Below are 14,032 nucleotides of genomic sequence, written 5' to 3'. Positions count from 1 at the left end.
TTCCTGTAAGATACTGAACCAAGAGAGAGTGAACGATTTGTGCAAATGCTTTGAGAAACTTAACATTTGGGAATATTTTAAGAAAAGCAAGACTGTACAGAACAATAGATTCCTATATGCCATAGAAAAATTGTTAAAAGCCTTAACCAAAAAAATAAAATTTCTAGTAAACAAATTATTGTTTGCACTTTTAGTAAACAAATTATTTAAAGGACAAGTAGTGAGGCAGCTGGGAGGCTCAGTTGGTTGAGTGTCTGAATCTTGATTTGGGGTCAGATCATGATCTTGGGGTCCTGGGACTGAGACCCATGTTGGGCTCTATGCTCAGTATGGAGTCTCCTTGGGATTCTCTCTCCCTTTTTTCCCCCCTACTCCTTCTGCTCGTTTGGGTTCTCTCTCTAAAATAAATAAATAAATCTTTAAAAAAAACCATAAAGGACAAGTAGTGACTATTTAAACTATCTGAACACAGCTATACGGAAGACAATGGTGAGGAATGTAAGATGAAAAGTCCTGTCCTCATGGATTATAATCTGTAGAGACAGCCAGACATACATAAAATATAAATAACCAAAAAAAAAAAAAAAAAAAAAAAAAAGCTAGTACACCCTAAAACAACAGAGGTACAAAGTAGGGAGGAAAGAGTAGCTAATTTTTCATGGGTTGGGATCATGAGGGTGAAGAAGTGGAATGGAACCAGAGTAGGTTTTCACGGAAAAGATGAACCAGGTATTGAGATCTAACAGATAAAATCTGTGAGGATGTGCTAGGCATTCGAGCAGCAGAAGCAGACACAGAGGCATGGGCATGTATGCCAGGAACATAAGGGGTTTGTAAGGCTGAAGCGAAGAGTGCAGAGCAAGGCTTGGCAAAGGATTGAACAGGCAAGGAAAGCGGCAGCCAGAATATCATGATTATGTCAGGTCAAAAAAAAATGTGTTTTTTACCTTAGAGAGGTTACTGCAATGTTTTAAACAAGTGATGACATGATTAGGCTTGTATTGTAATGTTGGCAGCTTCCAGATTTCTGGCTTGGTAATCAGACAGATAATAGTGCCACTCTCCAAGGCAAGAAATGTAGGAAGGTAAGCAGGTTGGGCAGGGGGAGGACAATGGGTTCAGTATCAGAGGAGTTGGGTGTGAGGCATCTGAGACAGGAAGTGAAGCTTTAGATATGCAGGATATGGCCACAACCATTACACTATACACCAAAGACTGCCATTCACAAGGGCTACAATGTGAATGGTGCTTTCTGGAGTTAAGCAGTGAGGGAGCTCTGCCCTGGAGGTACAGGCTAGAGATAAAGTTTGAGGAATCATCAGCATAACGGGAAATACTGAACATGGGAGAGGATAAGATCACGTATGAAAAGGATTGCTAGAAAGAGTTCTCATTCTGAGATCCATACACGCAAATTATATGCAATATTTTTAGAATAAATGCATATGTGTATTTTTCTAGTAAGAGGATCCTTAGCTTTTTTTAAAAAAATATTTTATTTATTTGTCAGAGAGAGAGAGAGAGATAGGAAGCACAAGCAGGGGAAGCAGCAAATAGAGAGAGAAGCAGGATTCCCACTGAGCAAGAAGCCTGATGTGGCACTTGATCCCAGGACCCTGGGATCATGACCTGAGTCAAAGCCAGCCGCTTAACTGACCAAGTCACCCAGGTGTCCTGAGGATCCTTAGCTTCTAATATGTGTTCAGAGGGGTCTATAACCCTAACAAAGTTAAAGGTCTACTATAGTAGTGGAAGTAGATTAAAAACTAGAAACACTAACATTTAGTGTTTCTAATTTAGCTCTTCTAAGAGAAGAGCCAGCAAAGACAGAAAAAGAAGTCAGAGTGGTAGAATTATCAGAAAGAAAAGCATCATAAAAACTTGAGGAAGGGAATGCTTAGATGCCAAAGAAAGATGAAAATTGGAGTCTCCCGAATAACGCAGTAAGGAAGTTGCAGACATTTACCTGAAAAATTTCAGTGGAAGGTGAAAGAGGTCTCAATCACAGCGGCCTGAAAAATAAATGAAATAAGAAAATTCAAGTAGAAAAGTCAGATACAGGGGCGCCTGGGTGGCTCAGTGGTTTAAGCCGCTGCCTTCGGCTCAGGTCATGATCTCAGGGTCCTGGGATCCAGTCCGGCATCGGGCTCTCTGCTCCGCAGGGAGCCTGCTTCCCTCTCACTCTCTCTGCCTGCCTCTCTGCCTACTTGTGATCTCTCTCTGTCAAATAAATAAATAAAATCTTAAAAAAAAAAAAAAAGAAAAGTCAGATACAGGGAAAAGTACAATATTAGAAAGGAAATATAGGTTGGGATTCGTTCATGGAAACTTAGCTTTATTCATTAAGTATTACTGTGTACACACCTGGTAAGTAAACTAAGTCGCAGCATGGCTGTCTTTAGTTAAGCCAATTAGGGAGGATAAAATAAGCACACAGATGCCCAGCAAGGAAGGGCTGCTTCATGGATGTCAAATCCACCACCCTGGGGGGTGCCTGGGTGGCTCAGTGGGTTGAAGCCTCTGCTTTCGGCTCAGGTCACGATCCCAGAGTCCTGAGATCGAGCCCCGCATCGGGTTCTCTGCTCAGCAGGGAGCCTGCTTCCTCCTCTCTCTCTGCCTGCATCTCTGCCTACTTGGGATCTCTGTCTGTCAAATAAATAAATGAAATCTTTAAAAAAAAAATCCACCACCCTGGTAACCTGGTTAATTTCTATATTCATTCACTTCTTTCAGGATGTATTTGCATGCCCTATAGATAGCAGGAGTGGAGGTGGGCTGGTGCTGATTATTCAATAAAGAGATAGGTTGAAAAGTTGGGTCAGAATTCAAAAAGGGTCTCTGAATAGACACTGCAGCCACAAAACAATTACTGTATTTTTGGAAAATATGACATTAAGCCTTCCATCCGCCCTGCTTTGATGCCAGCAAGGTACGACAGTTTCTTTGAAACTCTACAACCGCAGCATTTTCTTACTGTTTCTAGGTTCAGAAAGGAGAAAAATGAAGCTTGCTTTAATGGGTGGCAGATGTGAATCAGTTCACTAAAATTCCAATATTTTCTAACCCAAGATACCAGAAACCACAAGATAAGAAGTTCAGGGTACTTCTCGATTGCCAGAGAAATCAAAGTACGTCTTGGTAAATACCTGGCTGCTAAGGAAAGAGGGGTCCGGGAATTCAAGAGACAGGAAGAGTGAATTAACGTGCAAGCTGGCAGCAGGGTGACGTCTCCGAGCTCTTCACCCATCTTAGCTGCAGGAAAGGAGGGGGGATGCGCCAGCCCCGCCCCACATAAGGGACTAGAAGCAGAGGACACCAGGTGTGAAGTTCTGGAAGGGCTGGAAGTTCTCTTCGATCACCTTCTTTCCCACCGTGGTTTTTTAAGAGTGGTCACACTCTTAAAAAAGCGTTAGCCATGGTTACTTTTCCCCTTACGTTTTAAATGACCGGAACCTATGGAGATAGGAACCGCTATACTTCAAGTACCCCTCACTCCTGTCCTCTGTTCCCGGGCCCCTCGGAGGGAAAACGTCTGCACCTTGCGACCCGCAGAAGAGCAGACAGCCCACGTCTCGGGGAAAACCCCACCGGCTCCGTACTGAGTCCCGGGAGCAGAAACCGGAGCCGAGGCACTTTCAACCCACTCCACTCCCTCCGTCGGGGGCGCCGCTACCCACCGTCGCGGCTCTACACAAACCCAGACGCCTGTTTCCCCTTCTCCTCGCCGCGTCGTAGCCGAAACAACAGCGGTAAAGCAGCTCCCTTGGTAGCGACCTGACAGTTTCAAACTGCAGAGAGGAATAAAAGACGGCCCTGTGCATTGGCCCCGATCTTCAGCAACCTGGAATTTGATTGGTCCCAGAATCGGGGGCGGGGCTCTGGACCGCTGCGGTTCACGCCTGGCATTAGGTTACTTAGGGAGAGCCGTGCTCCCGGCGCAGGCGTGTAGCGAGGGGGCGGTGCCTTAGGGAGCCCCGCCCAGCTCCTGAGCGCTAAGTACTGCGCGTGCTCAGTTTCCGACTGCGGCTGCGACTGAGGCGCTCTGGGACCAGATTTGGTTAGAGGATGGCAAGCTGGGCTCAAGTCAGCCAGGGCGGTATGTTGTCAACTTTCGATAGTATCCGAGGCCAGTGCGTGTGGTCCTCGTGCATAAGAATCATCTGCGTCTATAATGTCCTGCAATAGAATCACTTGGAGGTGCTTTTTCTGACTCCCGCCCATCTCCTTGATTCCTTCCGTCTTAGAGCCAGGGAATCTGAATTTTTAACAAAGACTACCATTGATTTCGATGCAGGGTTCAGCGGACCACGATTTAAGAAACTGCTGCACTAGGTTTTACTAATAACCTCAAGGGTGTCAAATTGCAAGTCGAGCCCTTCTGGCGAAGTGATTATGAACCGTATAATAATCAGGTCATAATTATATCCTGGCTCTATTGCGTATTCAGTCACCTTGGATAATGCTACCCACATAATAGGGCTGTAGGAAGATTAAATGAGTAAATATGTCTAAAATACCTACCACACAATATCAGAACTACTAGTCTTTCAATTTGTATTGGCAACAGATGTGGTTAAAGGTATCTTAGGATCCAGGTTGCAAAGGACACGCCCCAATCTGGAGATCAAGTAATGAGATCTGGGTGAGTTTTTAGACTCCCTTTGTTACCTGGAGGGTGAGGTATGTGGGTTTTTTAAATTTGTTTGTTCCTGTAGATAAAAATGGCAAAGCCTGGGTCTCATCTTCCTACCTGTTGGTAGAACCAGACTTCTACTTGTACGAGCAATGAGGAAGAGCCAGCAGTTTCTCTGGCACAAGCTATGCTTGTATTCCTCCCCCCAATCCCCTCTATCCCATGGTTATTATAAACAGAGCACATTCCTACTAATGCGTATGAATTCATAACTGGTTGAGATTGGTGTTTTTTAATTGAATTGCCACCTGGTGACTGCATACACTGTGCACTTATCCTTTTGCTCTCCTGCCACTTTGGCTCCATGTTGCTCTTCTTTGTCTTCTCTCTCTTTTTTTTTTTAACATTTATTTGACAGAGACAGATCACAAGTAGATAGAGAGGCAGGCAGAGAGAGAGAGAGAGAGGGAAGCAGGCTCCCCGCCAAGCAGAGAGCCCTATGCGGGACTTGATCCCAGGACCCCGAGATCATGACCCGAGCCGAAGGCAGCGGCTTAACCCACTGAGCCACCCAGGCGCCCGTCTTCTCTCTTTTAGGGGGTAGATTTTATAGAAAACCACTGGTTAAGACATCTCCATTCTTCTGTGAAGCTACAGAGAGAAAGAGACCAGACCTAATCTGGATGTTATGAATTTGAAACTGATTGTTTTCCTAAGCTTCTTAGAGAAGGGAGAGGAGGGAATTGGAGAGTGAGAATCAAGCACCCGCAAACTCACAGTAATTAAATTGCCAGCTTGAGCCCTCCATAATTATTCATTCAAGAACATTTATTTAACATTCATTGTATGCAAAACGTCTTGTTGGTGCTAGGAATACAGTGGTAAACAATACAGACACAGTCTGCCCTCATGGAATTGGGAACTCACACATGTGAATAAAAAATTATGAATTATGTTTGAAGAGAGGGGAAATCAAGAAATGGTTGTCTGAGGAGGTACATTTAAGCCGAGACCTGGGGATGAACGAGTAAAGAACTTATTTTATCTAATAAACACACATATGTTACTATGTTCTGGGCACTCTACTCATTAACTCATTTAATCCTCAGATTATCTCTATAATATAGATGTTATACCCATACTTGTTTTACAAATATGAAAACTGAAGTTCAGAGAATTTATGTGACTTGCCTAGGATCACACAGCCAATAAGAACAGAACTGGTGTTCCAATCGAGGTAGTCCAGACTCTAAAGTACATGTTTTTATCACTCAGTATGTTTGTTGAGAACAACCTGGCAGTTATGGATTAATGGTGTCCTCCAAAAAAGATATTCAAGTTCTAACCCTTAGTATTTGTGAATATGATCTTACTTGGAAATAGTGTCTCTGCAAATGTAATGAAGTTAAAATGAGGTTGTTCTGGTTTGGGGTAGGGGCTAGTGTCCTTAAGGGGGAAAGAGATACATGGAAGAAGATGGAGGTGTTACTGAGAATCAGCGGGAAAAGACAGTTCAATTCTGTTTTATTTTATTTTTTGAAAAGGTTTTATTTATTTATTTGAAAGAGAGAAAGAAAGGTATTTATTTATTTGAAAGGGAGAACACAAACAGGGGGAGCAGCAGAGGCAGAGGGAGAAGCAGGCTCCCCACTGAGCAGGGGATCATGACCTGTGCCGAAGGCAGACACTTAACCGACTGAACCATGGCGCTCAAGAAAAGTTCAATTTCAAATATGCTGTCTGAAATGCCTAGAGATATGCAAGAGCACTGTCCATTAGGCCATTTGACATACATGTCTAGAGCTCAGGAGAGATCAGGACTCAGAGAAATAAACTGGGGTGGTTTTGCATATAGATCTGTAGAGGACTTCAGAATGACTCTACTTCATCTCTCCCATATCAATGCCCTTTACCATGCCCTCTCATTAATGGCCGTTGGGATGTTAACAAACATGATGGAAGCCAAGGCTTTGAAGACACTTGTGTGATTGGCTTGGCTTACTCTTGCTCTCTTTTATGATCATAGAAACATCCCTAGACTAGTCAGTTGGAGATGAAAGACAAGTGTATTAGACTTGATGGCCCTGGTCATCCCAGTGGAGGACTTCCGAGATCAGTCTATAGCCAGGTCATACACAGACAGTACTTAAGTGCAGTCGAAGATGGCAGGACCACCAGGCCAGTTTGCAGAGTGTTGAGCTCAATGAACATTGACTGTTGAAAGGCACTGTGTTTTGGGTGGTGTGCTATGTAGATTTACCCTGTAAGAGATAAGGGATAAGATGCAATTTAAAGCTGAGGATCTAGGTGAGAGAGCCTTGGGGCGTGGGCAGGGAATGGGGAGAGGAAGGTGAATAGAAAAGAGGGTTCAGAATGGAACCCTGGAGTCAGCTAATGTTTAGGAATTGATACCAGTGGAGGAGCAGCAAAGGAGACCAAGAAGGAGGGGCCAGAGAAGTGGGAGGAGAACCTGGAGAGGCTTCAGTAAAATGGCAGTGAAGTGACTGATGAGTTTGACAATATGGAGGCGTTTCCACAGGCCCTAAACTCTGAACCTCTGCTCTAATAATCTTTCATCTTTTAATCACCACCGTTTTAGATTCGGCCATTGTTGAGTTTGGCTTGCATTGTTTCTATAGTTGCATGTCTTTGTATCTTCTTTCTACAATTTACCCTTCACAATACTGACAAATTATCTTCTTAAAAAAACATTGCATTGTATGTCTTCTTCCTCTAAAATCTTCCATGGTGTTATATAGCTTTCGAAGCCCTCCTAAACTTGGAAGATCTAGGATGGAGTCTTTAATTTGTTCGTGTATGAGGTGTACAACTTTAGGGAAGCTTTATATACTTCATGAGCCTAAGCCTTGTTTTTTTTAAAGTTGAGAAGATAATAGAACCTCTCAAAACTAAATCTGAACCTGAACCTGAATCAACTATCTACCTACGAAAATTATTACCTCTTGAAGCTGGGGAGACGTCTGCCTGGTTAGATTACGTGTGCCAGTCTACTTTGCAGTTTAGTGAGGCAATAGAATATGTATGGAAGTGAAATGTACTACTCCCTGAACTGGTTTTTAAGACTTTAGGTGTGTTTTGTCTGAGCCTTCTGCTTCCCCACTGTGTTGAATGATCATGTGGAAGAGAACTCCTTTGCCAGTTCTGTAATATTAAAAAAACATGTTTTTTCCCTTAAAGTCACTGTATTTTGAGGTCAGTCTGTTACAGCCATCACTCTAATATCACTTCTAGGTGGGTATTGATGGATATATGACGCTGTTGAGAGGTAGCATATGTGAGATTATTTAGAAATTTTTTTAAAGTGAGGCAAAATCACATAGGGTTTGAATTCATAACCTTTTCCAAGAAGTCAGCAGGAGGCTTTTCTGGCTCTCGTTACCTGTTGGGAACACTTAGTATTTGTGGTGGCAGGAGTTGAAATCCATGTCATTGTTGCTAGACCTGGGTTAGGAGACTGATTTGAAACTTGTTTCTTTATCAGGTCATCCCTGATTCATCTAAAAGGGCTTCTGTCTCCTTACCCTATGATTTGTTTAGCTGGACATTCCTCAACCTGAGAATCTTTAACACTGATGACTTGTCCTAGGGTAGCAACTGTAATTTAGCCCATCACTGAGATTTTATGGAGACAAAGAATTAAGGTCTAGAAAGAAATCGATTTGTTTTTCTTTAGTTGCAAATCTGGGCACTATCCCTGGCCCTTTTATTGCAGAAGGGTGTTCATTTCTTAGCTTCTTCATCAGCCTTCTGTTCTTCCTAATTATTTAACGATTCATCCTGGACCCTCTCTATTAGCATCCTTTCGCCATGTAAAATCTTCCCTACCCTTAGGATTTCCTTTTCTGGGATGAAACCATCTAGGTCTAACTGCGAGAGGCAGGATTAATTCGTTTTTTCAGAGAACAAGGTTAGTGAGTCCCACTGATATTTTGAATGCTACACAGAAGCTGTATTCTTGGGTCTTCAGGGGTTCTGAGATGGGTTTGCAAATCAGGGTAATTCAGCCCAGTGATAAGAATCTATGCCATAGGAGTCTAGGAATGCACATGCAAAACCTACCAGAAGCCACTGCACTTATCAACAGATTTCATATGATTGTTCAGTAAAAGCTGTGCAGGTCTGCACAGGTCACCTCTCTTGGGATTCTGGGACTGAACCTCAGAGCCAGCCTTGGGCACCCTGCAGTCTGGAGGTTACAGCTGCAGAAGCCCAGGAGGTGGGAGGTGGAAGGTGAAAGGTGGGGGGTGGGGTGGGTGGGGAGAGGCCCAGGAAGGAGCAGCAGCGCGGCTCCTGCTCTTGCCTAACCCACAAAATCTCTCATGAAGAAGTTTGTAGTCAGAACTTGACATTGCATTTTTAGTCAGGAAAGAAGCAGGAAGGGAAGAGTGTCATCTCCTAGGAATGCAGCCCTGGAGAAACAAGGAAAATTCTTCCAGGGATGGTCTCCCTTTCAGAGTGAGGAAAGAGGAAACCTTTCTGTCCCGCTCATGAAGTGTGTGTTGATGTGGCTAGCACAATCCTCAGAGAAGATGGAATTGGTGAGCTAGCCAAATTCTGTGGAGTTGAGGATGCCCTGTCAGAAATGACAATGGTGAGCTGTGGGTGGGGCAGTGCCTTTCATGGGGGCCCTCACAGAACTCTTAGCTCTCATCCGGCGCTCCTGGCAGCAGGTGTGAAGGCTCATAGTATAGACCCCCCCACACACGCACCCCAACACCTGACTCAGGGCATAAGGGAGCTAGTAGGTCGCCTGCAAGAGTGAAATGTTCAGGTTTTCCTCTTATCTGGTGGCTTTACAAGGATGGTAGAGCATGTTGCTTCAAAGTTCAGTACCCCATAGACCAACATATTTGCCAGTAGGCTGAACTTCTACTTTGATGGTGAATAAGCAGGTTTTGATGAGGCAGCCAACAGCCAAATCTGGTGGGAAAGGAAAAGTTCTTAAACTTGTGAAGGAAAAATTTCATTCGGAGGAAATAGTTATGATTGGAGATGGAGCCACAGACCTGGAAGCCTTTCTTACTGCTGATGTTTCCATTACATTTAGAGGAAATGTGATTAGACAATAAGTAAGAGATAAAACAGAATGGTACATCACTGATTTTGTGGAGCTTTTGGGAGAACTTGAAAAATAATAACAATTTTCATATAGTTCTTAACAATTTTAGTTAATTTTTAAAAGCTATACAGTTTGAGAGATGTTTGGCTGGCTAGTTGATAGAACATGTGACTCTTGATCTTAGGGTCATGAGTTCAAGCCCCATGTTGGGTGTGGAGCCTACTTAAAATAAAAATTAAAAAAAAGTTATAAAGTTTGATACTGTTTGCTTATAAGTGCCTATTATAACTTAATATGTAGATTTGGTACTGTTTATCTGTACTTCCAAGTAAACTATGGAAAATTGCTATTTTTAACTGCAGTCCCAATATTGTTATGACAATTAATTATCTGGAGAGTTTTATAACCTGAATTCTTTGTTTATTCTCCTAGTTGTATTTTATTTGAAACCTTTTAAAGGTAGATAGTAAATTAAACACCTTCACTCTTGGGAATATAGGTTAAACAGCTTTTAGTGAACATTGGTTTTCCCTTTGGTAGGTAAATAAAAGTGTATCCATGTATCAGAAAAAAAAAAAACCTATGCAATTCTAAATTATGCTCCCACTTCCTTCCTTCCTTTCTTTTTTATCTTCCCTCTTTTGTCAATGACGGGAAGGGAAGAGAAGCTAGATCCAGCATTTGAAAGCAGATTTGGAACGCTGTGGTAGAACTTGTTTCATCTCCTTGGTGGTACCATTTGTGTAGATTTTTTTCTTTTTTTTTTTTTTCTGTTTCAGTTTGTGATGTTTGTAAGTTGAATTGCATCTTTCTGTAGAAAAATGAAAATATTGTAATTCCAAGATCAGTTCAGTTATGATTCTATGATGGGGCTCAAATGTCGTTCACAAGCAGTAACATAAAGTAGAAAATAATACCGTCACCATACTAGTGTGTTTGATAAGGAGGAGAAATAACAGGGAATGAACAAGATTTTATTGTGTGTTTATCTTGTGGAAAGGACATGTTTATAGGAGTGGGTTGTGCAGTGCACCCAGTGGGGGCTAGTGAAAGCGTAATGAACACGGGGAATTGATGGGGTAATGACAGGAGATGGGTAGACACTCACAGTTAGCGTGAAACCCATCTATGTGAGCGTCTGTGCCTGTCGATCTCATACAGGTTCACAATGTAAGTTGAAATGTTGGTCTCACTTTATACAGTCTGTGTCTGGGTCTTAATGGGTCTTCCATTTCCAAATCTGTTGGATGATTGGTAAAAGATTGGGATTCCTGGATCATAGCCTCCATTGTGTTGCTTACTACTCGGGGTCTGTCTTTGGTCTGATATTAATCCCCAATATATATCTCCCTCCAGCCTAATGGGTCTTCTGAGTCCCTCGTTTGCATCAAAATTATGCGAATGGTTTACTAAAAACCCAGGTTGCTGGGCTCTACCCTCAGGATTTCTGATTAAGTACTCTTGGGATGGAACCCAAGAATTTGCATTTCAAACAAGTCCCCAGGTGATACTGACTCTGTTCCTGGGGCCACACTTTACCCTAGGTCAATCCACGTCCTCCTCTGGATTGTAAGCAGCATTCTTTCTGGCTCCAAGCTTCAGCCTTCTCCACTCGGTCACAATCAGACATCTCTAAGGCTCTGCTCAGGACCTTCCAAGCTTCCTATCTAGTGCTCTGGACATTGAAGACCGTTTCTTTCCTAAGTCCTGAGGATACCATTCCAGACTGAAGACTATGGAGCCCTGTTTTGATAGCTGTCCACCCTAGAGACCTCTGGGGTCCTGGGACTTGGAAGTCTCCTCCCTTCACCCCAGTTCCAGCGATTCTTTTTAGCTGCCTGCAATGTATTCACCCCCCCACCCCTGCAAATCCACTCGCTGAAGCTCAGCTTTTTACCCGCTCCTCTGAGTAGCCCCAGGTCCCAATTCATCCTCTTCATGGTGGGTGTCTGATCCTGAAAGCCAATTTGTGCCACATCCAATAGCTTTTAGCAGATATCTGTTCCCTGCCTCAAAGCTGTGGGTCGTTGAAGCTGTGAAGTGGCTTCCAGGGAGCCAGTCCCCCAGCTTTGGCTCCCCAATCTGTAAGTTTGGATTCTTCCTGTGTACTATCTCATCACTCAGATGGTGACCGTTCTCCTAGGGAAACATATATTTTGCTATTTGTTACAAAATTCTCCTTAAATAAACCATGGGACCAGGACTACATTGCCAATAAAATTTAGTTTGATGATATACGGGAAATTGTGATGATTTTTCAGATTTTTTTTTTTTTCCGTTTCAAGCCCACAGAAGCCTTGGAGTAAAGCCAAAGTCTCTACAGTATTTCTTTTGTTTTGTCCCTACCAGCCTATCTTAAAACAGCCTTCCTCTTGACTGGTTTCTGTGAATCACAGGGGCTGGCTCACATGCAGTCACAGAGCATCTTCTCAGGTGCCCAGGAACCACCCCCCGCAACCTTCCTTTTGTTGATGCCTGCCAAAAGTGCCTTCAACTTCCACACCCAGCAAATGTGCCTCTGCTCTCTCGGTCATCTGCCAGACGCACTACTGCTGGCCAGTCTGCTATGGCAAAGATGCTAATGTCTCTGCCATATGTAGTGACACCTGTTGTTGGCAAAGTTGTGAGTGTTCTGCCCTCTTGATGCAGACCCTGACAGTGGCCCTGACTTGATAAAGGCTTCATGGCACCAATTGGTTCTCTGTGAATGTGGGAAGGATCCTTTTATTTCTTGTCTTATGTATTTTTCCTGGGTTCCAAAGTAGTGCTTCTGGTGTTGTTAGTGACTGGAAAGAATTTCATGAAGGAGCTTTCGGCAGAGACGGCCAGCGGTCTACCAGAGTTCCGTTATGTAGAATTAGTTCCAAGAAGTTGCTATCTGGGCATTTAAAACATTTCTGAGCCCTCCACCCCTCCTGTGCATTCAGTGGAATTACAGAAATAGTTCACCACAATTTAACAATCACAGTTTTGCAGAGCTGATGTGTATCATTTTCAGGCCAAGAAGTTTAAGAAGTAGGTGTATCTTCTTTTTCCTTTCTTGGCTCTAAGACCTCAGGGAATGTCAGAATATAGGATGGAAGGAACCAGGACACCTTGGACTCTTCTATAAGTAAAAAATACATTTTCTTTACATTAAAAATGATTAAAATGATGAATTATTAAGAACAGTTTGCCACAATTTAAAAAATACATTTCTGTTATTCTAAGCTACTAAATATTTGAGGTTTATGTGTACAGTAGCTGATGTTACCCTAATTAATTCTCATCTCCCTAAACTTGTTCTCCTTTAGGGCTCCATTTCTCAGAACCTTGTTTCAGGTCACACACAGAGTATAGTAGAAGCAACACTCAGAAGTCCTTTCTTCTTTTCACATTGGCCCTTTGTCCTTGGCAAGTCTTTCTGTGCCTGGACTTCCTTAATACTCCTTTAAAGAACTTTCTGGAAACAGACTGTTGTTATTACAGTGTAATAGTTAAGCTCACAGACCCCAAAGAGAGGTTTTTTGGGTTTGAACCTCACCTTTGCCCCTTACTAGCTGCGTGACCTTGGGCAATTTATTTAACCTCAGTGTGTGTCAGTTGTTTTAAGTGCAAAAACATCGGGCGATAATATTACTTACCTCTAGAGGTTCTTGTGAGGATTCCGCAAGTCAAAATATGTAGAGTACACGTACCTGGGTGTGAGTTATGTATCAAGCAATGTGTGAGGCCATTTCACATATTTTGCTCTTAGTGGTTATAAAATTCTGCATAGTTAAATCATGAGACCAGGAATACATTCATGGTAGTTGGGTGATATATAGGGAATTGTGATATAATATTAGTCATTATTATAAATATAATACTGTATTATATGTTTACCTGCAAAGTATAAAAATTATTTTTTAGAATGTTATTTTTTGTCCTTTTGGATTTGTATTAATAATAAGCTTTGCGCAGTGGCAGTATCGTAGCCAATGAGGTTTATCCGAGGTGCGATTATTGCTAATTGGATTTGTATTAATAAGAAAAAAGCATATGTATAAAACCAAGTCAATTAAGTTATTTATCTTCTGAAACACCAGAAGAGAATGACTTTAAAAAAGGGAGATTTTATATTCCTCCTCAATATTTCTTGATACTGTCTAAGCAAGCTTGATCATAAACCCTTTAAAAAAATGTAGATTCTGTTAAAATGAAAAAAATAAAAGTTTTTTTTTTTAAGTTATGGGTCAATAGAATTTTATATTTAAAAAGAACTTTGGGAGCACCTGGGTGGCTCAGTGGGTTAAGCCTCTGCTTTCGGTTCAGGTCATGATCTCAGGGTCCTGGGATCG

The 14,032-nt window shown here is 42.4% G+C and overlaps 1 protein-coding gene and 2 pseudogenes across 2 annotated transcripts in view; 2 read left to right on the top strand and 1 right to left on the bottom strand.

Moving 5' to 3' along the window:
- Nucleotides 1–3,783, bottom strand: part of POC5 (POC5 centriolar protein) — a 40,760-nt gene extending 36,977 nt beyond the window's left edge. For both annotated transcript variants that reach the window (XM_046001036.1, XM_046001037.1), the window contains exons 1-2: nt 3,678–3,783; nt 1,967–2,012 (exon numbers count right to left, since the gene is read on the bottom strand). The gene's annotated coding sequence lies outside the window, so the exon portion shown is untranslated. The remainder of the gene's footprint in view (nt 1–1,966; nt 2,013–3,677) is intronic.
- Nucleotides 3,784–9,008: 5,225 nt separating this feature from the next.
- On the top strand, nt 9,009–9,789 carry LOC123939332 (annotated as a pseudogene).
- Nucleotides 9,790–13,643: 3,854 nt separating this feature from the next.
- On the top strand, nt 13,644–13,820 carry LOC123939447 (annotated as a pseudogene).
- Nucleotides 13,821–14,032: the final 212 nt, after the last annotated feature.

The sequence above is a fragment of the Meles meles genome, chromosome 3 (genome assembly GCF_922984935.1).
Source record: "Meles meles chromosome 3, mMelMel3.1 paternal haplotype, whole genome shotgun sequence".
Taxonomy (NCBI): domain Eukaryota; kingdom Metazoa; phylum Chordata; class Mammalia; order Carnivora; family Mustelidae; genus Meles; species Meles meles.
Note: the sequence above shows the minus strand (reverse complement) of the source record. Positions and strands in the feature narration are given on the sequence as shown.